The following is an 8,999-nucleotide window of genomic DNA, read 5'->3' on the forward strand; positions in this document are numbered from 1 at the left end:
GAGGGTAAGACTTAAGTGCCTGGGAGCCAAGACAGAAGCTGTCAGCTTCAGTTCCATAAACTGGTGTCTCTCCTCGATCGAGAGGAACTGCCTGTTTTTTGCCCTTACCTACTCACTTTGGTGGTTCCACATTTTCTGAGCTTGCCCCCAGAAGCAAAAGCTCTGTTGTAGTTCCTTTGCACCTTGGGAGCATTTAGTTATTTGCTGACACTTTGAAGGGACTTTCAGAAAATGAGAGGATTTTAGGAAGCAAAATGTACCTACAGGCAACCACTACAAAACACCGTGATTGCCTTCTTCTGGGATATAGTAATGAAAAGGCTGTCATTGCTCTCCTAATTGCTTTCTTTTCAGGTTATCAGCAGATATAACGGTACTACATGGACATAAGTATCTTCAGTGACTGCTGTCTCTGTAATATCCACTGGAAAATACGGTACACAGGTGATAGAGTTATCTCTGTGTGCTGTGCTTCCAGCTGATATTTGTAAAAGGCATGTTGGAAGGCAGTAGCAAGTAAAATCTGACAATTTTTTCATTGCAACAGTTTTCCAATGAAAATAATTATTTTTATTCTAGATCAAAACAAAGATATGTATATAGAATTTTGCTGATTTTTTTCTCCACTGTTGTTTTCTTAACAAGTACACTTCAGTTATAAGTAAATAATTTTGTGTTTCAAATTATTATTATATTTTTTTTTCCACAAAATGAAAGAATATCAATGAAAAGACCAGAATTTCACACAGCATTTTCTTTTCATGTTCTGTTGATGGTTACTGAAAGAAAGAACAAATATAAAGAGGAGTGGTGCGACCATTATTTTTGTTCTTCTAAAGTATTTACTGTTGATAGCTCTTTTTCTAGTGTTCTCTGAAACCTTCTGGAAGTCAAGCTTGTCTGGAGTAGCTCTGAAGTCCCCTCACATTTGGAAGGCTGCTGTTTCCCTGAGACTGCTGATAAGACTGACCAAGTCCAGGGTGACTTAATTTGGAATTCGAAGAAGGATCACAGGGCTGTTGGTTTTCCTTCGGTTGTTTTGACTTATGCCTCTCTTAACAGAAAATGAAAGGCCCTTTTCAGCATTCAGGGTAAAGTTTAGCTTCTCATGGAGAGCACTAAACATGGCTGTGAGTGTGAAAAGGGAGGTATGGTGAGTTCCCTGACCAGGAACCTCTCCAGCTTACAGCTGTGTGTGGCTCTGAAGCAACACCTGCTGAAACTGGGTGGTTTCTGCTGCTTTTGTCTTCCAGTGTGAAGCTTATCAAGCCTCCTAGTGGGTTAACAAAGCCAGACAACGTTCCAGTGGTGTGTGTCGCAGTTACTGAGGCCCACCTTGGCTGTGCTCATTATGTAGTTAATCCTTGCTTCTCATCCAGATAGAGCTCTATACAGTGCTTTCAAATGCTGTTGGAGGAAAAGGTCCAGTGAAAACAACTAATGAGAATGTCCATCCGAAGAAAATGTCCAATGAGGATTTCACTAGTATGTCAACGCAAATGAAATGCAGTACCGGTCCGGATCTGCTGGCAGAGTCTCTGCAAGTTTTCACACTCAGTGCTTAAGTACAGGCAGGTTAATTAAGCCTATTCAATTGCCAGCTACAAACATAACAATAATGAATATCCATTGAATTCTCCTAGACTGTAGCAGATGCAGGTTATTATGACCTAGCTTACACGACAGCAAAAGAATTTTGTGCTGAACTATACAAACTAGTTTTTGCCTTGACTAAAAGCACAGGTTGTTTTAACTTGACTGACTGTTAGAGTGAAAGGCAGATAACTTGTTTTGAGGTGGTCCTGGATCATAGTCCTCAAGTAAAAGGCACCCAGACTTTGTGCTGTTTATCAGACATGGATTATATCTGCATAGCTGAGACATGTCTTGAGTTAAATTGCATAGCCCTTAGTAACTTTCTGCCCTTGAACCCTGACCAGGACTTCTGTGTGTTGCAGGTGAAATTGAGTTGACAGATGAGAATGGCAAGGTGACGAATTTGCTCCAGAACCATTATACATCACAGTTCCTAAGTGAGAGAGAGTTTTGTGTACTACTCAGAGTTACATGTATGTAAATCTGCTAATCTCTGTATTGCAGATGCTATTATTTTCCTTTGCAGCTGAAGAGATACCACACACACAAATGAAGGCTGAAAGTTAAAGGGAATTTTTCATTTTGGATTCCCTGGCTAAGCCTGTGAGCATCCTTAACTCCAGTCAGAGATAATAGAACCTAATGATCTTGAACACTTACTGAAGACAAGGCTAAGATACCAGAAATTGGACATCTGAAATTAAGTTGCTTTTTAAAATGGTCCAGTGGAAGCTAGGATTGCCTCCCTGTAGGACAGAGGTTTCCTTACAACCTCGGTTTTGACCTCCAAGAAATTTTTTTTTTTAAGTTTCTGGTTTTATGCCATGCTTTTATCCCTAACAGGACATGAAGGTTCTCAAGAAGCTGTGTTTATGCCACTGTTGAAAAATCACAGCATTGTCACTCCAAAGTTCCCATGTTGGTGGCCTAAGGTAGGTGTTTCTGTAATGTTGTTCTCAAACCTGAGAGGAGAAAGTATTGTGTCAGCTGTGTTCCTCAGGAAGGAATAAAAGCCTGAGGTAAAGAAGAATGCTTTAAATTTGTGGTCAAAATGAGAAGTCTTTTCAGAAGTAAAAAACTACAGCTAACTAGAAAAGAAAATGCTTGTTAATAGCTTTTCATTGTGAGGTACTGAAATCATAGATGACTTGGTGTGTGCCGTAGAAGTACCAGAATGGCATTTGATCTTTTCTTAACAGCTTCTTTTTCTCTTCTCTCTGGAGCTAAATTGGGAAAGTGGGAAGATTTGAAAGTGTCACCTACTGACTGAAAACTAGAAAATGTGGCAAGCAAACAACCTTGCTTTTGGAAGTTCCATCCACAGAAGGTAAGCCTCTGGCCTGAATGAGATTTAATACTTAGGCTGAAATACTAAATGCCTCTTTCCTATCAGAAAGAAGTCTCACTGAGCTAGTTCATCAGTTTGAAGCCAGGAACGTGCTTAATGACTTTGCCAAGTGAAGCCTTGGTTCTTGCAGACACAGGGTGAATCGTAGAAATTGGCAGATGGACAGCTGCAGCCCCAGGTGGCTGCTTTCAGGGTCAGTCTTGTAATTGATTCATCTTTAACTTAGTTTTATTTCTGAAGTTGTTGAAGTATTCAATTAACGTGTCCTTAGTAGTCTCCTCTAAACTTTTACCTAACCAACTTTGTAAATAACTTTATAACTCCTCATATGGATCATATCTCCATGGGATGGACCCTGTCCCATCTGTAGTGTACTGTAATCCTGCTGATTTGCTGTGCTGAGTACTTCTTCATACCCTGCACAATGAGAAACATACTAAACCTGCATATAATATTTAAGATAATCTTGTAAAAGTAATAGATAAACCTTTCTTCTTCAAGGTTCCTCTTAAAAAAAGGCTGTAAAATCTAATCAGTCAAAACATAACTTCCCTGTATAAAACACCCAGTGATACATTGATCTCAGAATAAAGATAAGTTTGCAAACAATTTTAAAGTTGCAACACTTGATTTTGTGCAAATCTTTTGTTGCTGAAAATTCTTCAATTTAAACAAAAAGATCTCCAAAATGTATTTTTAACAGTGACCCCTAAATAAGAAAAGGGCTGTTGGGACTTTCCAGTAAGGTTCCCTACATGCTGATGTTTGTACACTGAATTCACCTGTGTCTGTGTGAGTACTATATAACAGTCTTGGATATATTTAATTATTTAAGTCATGGAAAAAGTAGTATCTATATTTTCCACAAGGAACACATGCTCAAGGAAAGATCACAGTCAGACAGCAATTAAAATGCCTTTGTAAGTAAAACAGCTCTCTGCCATTAAATCCGAAGGGGAAATATGTGGTCCTGGACATACTATATTCCTCTGATATAAATCCCTTCAGTATAGCCACTGTTCTATATGTGTTATTTGTTCTGCCATATGTTAATGCATACTTTGAACCCATCTCTTTTCTATTAGATTGGCAGAAATGCTAAGACATGCTGTGATGATACAGGAAGAATCACTGCAGATCATGTTGCTAACTTGCTGCATTGTTGATGGCGATTGCCAAAGGCATGAAGCAATGGAGCTGCAAAGGCAGATTGTGCTGATATTAGGGAAGTGCAAAACTAGTGTGTGCTCTGGGGTTGTGGAGATCTAAAATTTGTTGGGACACAGCATTTTTGTAAGGTAGCATTGGAGATAGCAATTACTTCAGTGGGATGTTTCTCTGTTTTTTCTTGAACATACAGAATTCAGTCTTAAAAGAAACCTGGCAAAACAAAAATGAGATCAAGGCAGTAGTTATCCAGGGTAGCTTTTCCTTGGAAAGAAAACAGATAACCCTGGAAAAGTAGCATGTAGACCTAGCTAACTTCATTAATAAAACAGGATAAAATGTTTTTTTCAAGTAGGCCAGGTATCCTGCCCAGTCATTAGAAAAACTGGAAGAAGCTTGAAGTGAGGAAGCAGAAACTGGGTTTTCCTTTTTGCCTGTTCCTGACCAGCAGTATTAGACCCTGAAGAAGTGAAACCATGAAAATACACTCATATCTACCAAAAGCAACAGGCATTAATTCCCAGTCTCCCCCTCACCCATCTGTCAGCCGGTTAAGTTCTGACAAATCAAAGCCCAGAATAGCAGAAAAGATGCACTGTTCTCTGTGTGAAATCTGCTGCAGCCCATCACTCCTACACCTCTGAGCAACAAAGCAAACAGCACTGTATTTTGTAGTTCCAAAGCTATACGAAGTGTACACCTCTGGTATTCTTGTAAGAATACCACAGGCTTGGGAGAAAAGGTGCTAGTAGGCCTATTTCTTGGAGCAAATTTGCCAAACCAAACATAGATAAAGTGAAGAATGTGGCATTTAAAAAGCTGGTGGTTTCCAGGTGCCCAGCTCTTACTAAACTTCGCTAGAAGGCCATTGTGCGTAGGTCTGACAGGTTGCCCTTTGTTAACAGTGCCAGGGGAGGTATGAGCTGATACCTGGGTTGTGGTGAAAAAGAGAAGTCAACATGCTGTACGAATCAAAGGCCTCTTGTAACGCTGCATATTGAGGTCAGTCCCTTTATGGCAGGTGTAAGAAATAGCATTTTCAAGAGCAGCTTGTCTGAAGCACCCAGCTCTTTCGGGTCCACAGGCTGAGCTTTACTGCAACATTAGTTGGCAAGAAGGGCGAATTACCGCAGTCCTAAGTGCAGATGCTGGCTAACAGCTTTCTGGAATAGTGTCGGATAATGTATATGCCTGCAAATGATACCAGGGGAGAGATCAGAGGAAAAAGTGGATATTCATGGTTTGGATTTACATCATGACACTTCTGAAGAAGCTAGAAATTGGAGCAATAAAAAGACAGGGTCCTCTCTTAATATATGCTCCTGTTGAGTTTAATTTACTCCACTTGCATGAAATTTTGAAATGTTTTGCTATAAATGAGGCCAGGACCTGTTTTTTTGTTGTTGTTTGTTTGTTTGTTTTTTTCTCTGTCTTGTCAGAGAAGCCAGTTATTTTTTTCTCTTCAAGTAGAAAAAGTATGCTACACTAGGTAACCAGTCCTTCAACTCTCTCCTGGAGAATTGTTTTGAATTTAAGATGTTAAAGTTGTTTGATCCGTGGTAAGTCCATCAGCAAATGTCTCCCATCAATGATTTACTACCCTAAACAGTTTTCCCGTAGCGTATTTACCTGTGTTTTGTAGGTCAGCAGTAACTAAGAATGAGGAAAACTTTTGTGGTGTTATAAATCCTTTGCTTACCTTGGCTTCTCCACCCTCTGTTAGCAAACTGTGCTTTCAAAATTCATAGCCAAGCTCAGAAAGGAAGTATTCATGCAGCAGAATTACTCCTGGTGCGTTTTATTCTTGCGTGATTTTTTCTTCCTGATACATTCACCTTCTGGTCTGGGAGGGGATTTGAGAATTGGCTGTGTAGCTACTGGACTCAAGGAGAAACTCACCTTGTGGAAGAGGCTAATCTCAGCAGCAAGCAAGCTGGATCCAGCTGCAATCTGAACAGCGGGCTGTGCAGCCAAGCGGCTACTTACCCTTCGAGTTACTATTCATACTTCATTGGGTGGTGCTAACGGTGTGGTGGGGGCAGCTCTCCTGCACCCCATTTGACCTGCCCTGGTGTGTACCCTATAAAGAAGGTTCAGTTACAGCTGGCCAGTTGGGAACTGGGAGGAGATTTGTGCTAGGAACATTCTGTCTGTTCAGGATATAATGAACTTTCCTCCAAAGTAGCTCATGCCTGGCTATTCCAGACAAAAGTAGAGAGTAATTCAAGTCCAATCTAGCACAGCTGACTTGGACCCCTGGGAATTAAAAACAAAATTCTGTTCGTCCGCAAAAAGGAGAAGAGACTGGTTCTAGCTAGGGCTGTGCTGCTTCCAACATGGCAAAGTAATGGAGAGAGTTAGGATGCGGAAAGCCCTATAGTTTCTCAGAAAGACTGAGGTGGATGCCTGAAATGCAAATGCAGTAAAAGAGCATTGAGTTTCTGACTTGCATATGTAAATGGGGAAGGTGCCACAAATAGCTTCTTTCTCCAGGTCTGCTGGTAACTATGAATGATTTGGGGTAAATCTGTTAATGTTTATGCTTTGGGAGCCTACGAACCTCAGTGGAAAATTGGACCAGAGGTTGTTCAGATTAAAAGCATACATAGGTCTGTGCTCTCATTTCTCTGCATCTGGTGTTTAGTGACAGCATTACGTCAGGTTGCTTTTCCAGTCTTGGAGGAATTCAGGACTCTGATTCTAGAAAACGCTTGGACTTCCTCAGATGAAAGGCCTTGCACAGAGTCGTACTGTAAGTTAGAAACCTCCATACCACCACATCTACTGAACAGTTTTTTGTGTGACAATAGGGTAACTTTCAGAACTAATACTAAGGCTGGGTTTGAGCCCGTTTGACAGGTACCTTATGTATGTACCAGGAAGAAACAGATTGATTTTTCTGGTATAAAATCCCTATGTAGTCTTCATTTATTGTCTGTTACACTCCCATGGGAAATTACATTTGACAGGTACTTTATCATTAAGCCATGCTTTTGGGGTGACTTTTTTTTTTTTTTTTTTTTTTTAAATCTGCATAGGGGAAAAAGGAGGTCTTCATGAGTAGTAGATTTGGTTTACTAGGAACAGTAAAGATGAAGACTTTTTTGAAGCTCCAAGGCTTTGAATAATATTCAAGGAAAGTTACTAAATTGTTCCAATTTAGGAACTAGCACCACGAGTCTGGAATAATCTAACCTGGCACTGTCTGTTTTGGGTTGTCTCAGTATTCCTGTTTAAAATAATAACCTGACTCTTCTGCTAGCACTCTTTGTGGCCAAGGGACTTGCCAAAAGCTTTTGCTGTGTACAAGTTGTTTTGTGCAAAATGGGTGCAAAGCCTATTGCAGAATACTGAAATTCTCCAACGGAATGTGTTCTACTGATCTCACCTTATTTCAGAGGGGGATCTAAATGAAAATATGACATCAAGGTGCTGGCCTAACTCGAGTGTGTCCCTTCATATGAATTTGCCACCCAGTCTGTGCCTTTGCTTTGTTGAAGTGGGTGTGTGTTAACAAGAAACTTGTCAAGAGTTGATTGCCTGTTCCCTCGCAAGCTATAGTGCAGGAGCTCTCTGCTCAGGCATGATGTAGGTCTGGCCACCTGACTCTGGTTTTGATTGAGTCAGGCTGGTGTGATTTTCAAAGGTTTTATTTGTGATCTTTGTGATCTGTTGTCATGTACCTCTTGGGCTAGTTTGCCATTGCTTTGGCTCTTGCCCTTGCTCATGTCTGCATGGTCTAGCCATTACATTTCTTGCCTTCATAAGGCAGGACTTACAGATCTAAATTGTCCTCTCACAAACCAGCCTTTCCTTTTTTCTTTTATATTTTTTTTTCTTCTTATCTTTTGTTTTCTTTTTTTTTATTCCTTTTTTCATTGTATCTTTTTTCTTCTGTTTCCTTTTCTCTTTTTTTTCTTTCTGTAAGATAGTAGAATGCTGCAGAGAATTAGCACTGTGGGCATCTTCAAAAATAGCTGCATATGTATTTTTCTTCCTCTGTCGCATAATTTCAGTGCATCTCTATGGCTGCCTCCTCCTCCCAGCCTTCCTGCAGGCAAGTAGGAGAACCAAGCTCAAAACAAGCAGTTGCAAAGCACTGCTGTGAGTGGTATCTGAACTTTAACCCTCCTTTCCCGACTCTCTGGCACCACGTTTACCCTCAGGAGAAATACAGGTAGCTTCTTCAGGCTGTTGGGCTTTCTCCATTGGGGGAATTTCCTACACTTTGTTGTGTGAATCTTACCTACTCTCTTACTCAACATATTATTTTGCTTTTTATTTGCACAGAACTTCTGATGCACTGCTGACCTGTTTCACAAAGTCCATCCATTCAGCACACTTCTGCATTCTTCCCTCTGTCCTTCCTTCCAGGCCTTATTGATACTCTGCGAAGTGCTTTTCTACGCTCTGTTTAGGATTCATAGATCAGGACTGTTCCTGCTTAAGTGTGCACTCTTGATTTGCAGACCATTCAGACTGCCAGGGAGATCGTTGAGATGTTGACTTAATGCCTGGAAAACAGGCCTAAAGATGAGGCAAGATATGCCAGGAAGTCTACCATAAGTAAGTTTATTTGCATGATAAATGTACCATTCGTGGGATTTTTATCAGCAGTGAACCCTTCTGAGAAGTTATTTAAGAATAACTCAGTTCTATCCTTCCTTCCTGTCAGTTCTTTCGTTTGCATCCATCTCTCCTTAATTCCCTTCACTTTCCATGTCTACATATTTCTCTCCGTTGTTCTGTATTTTTCTAATCCACTTCTGTTTTTCAGCTTCTTTTTGGAATAATCTTACTGAGTAATCCTTTCTGGCCTTTAAAATCTATGAATCATTAGCACCAGTTTGTGATAAATTTACTGATTCTCCATATTCTCTCCCTAAGA

Source organism: Cygnus atratus, chromosome 22 (genome assembly GCF_013377495.2).
Source record: "Cygnus atratus isolate AKBS03 ecotype Queensland, Australia chromosome 22, CAtr_DNAZoo_HiC_assembly, whole genome shotgun sequence".
NCBI lineage: Eukaryota > Metazoa > Chordata > Aves > Anseriformes > Anatidae > Cygnus > Cygnus atratus.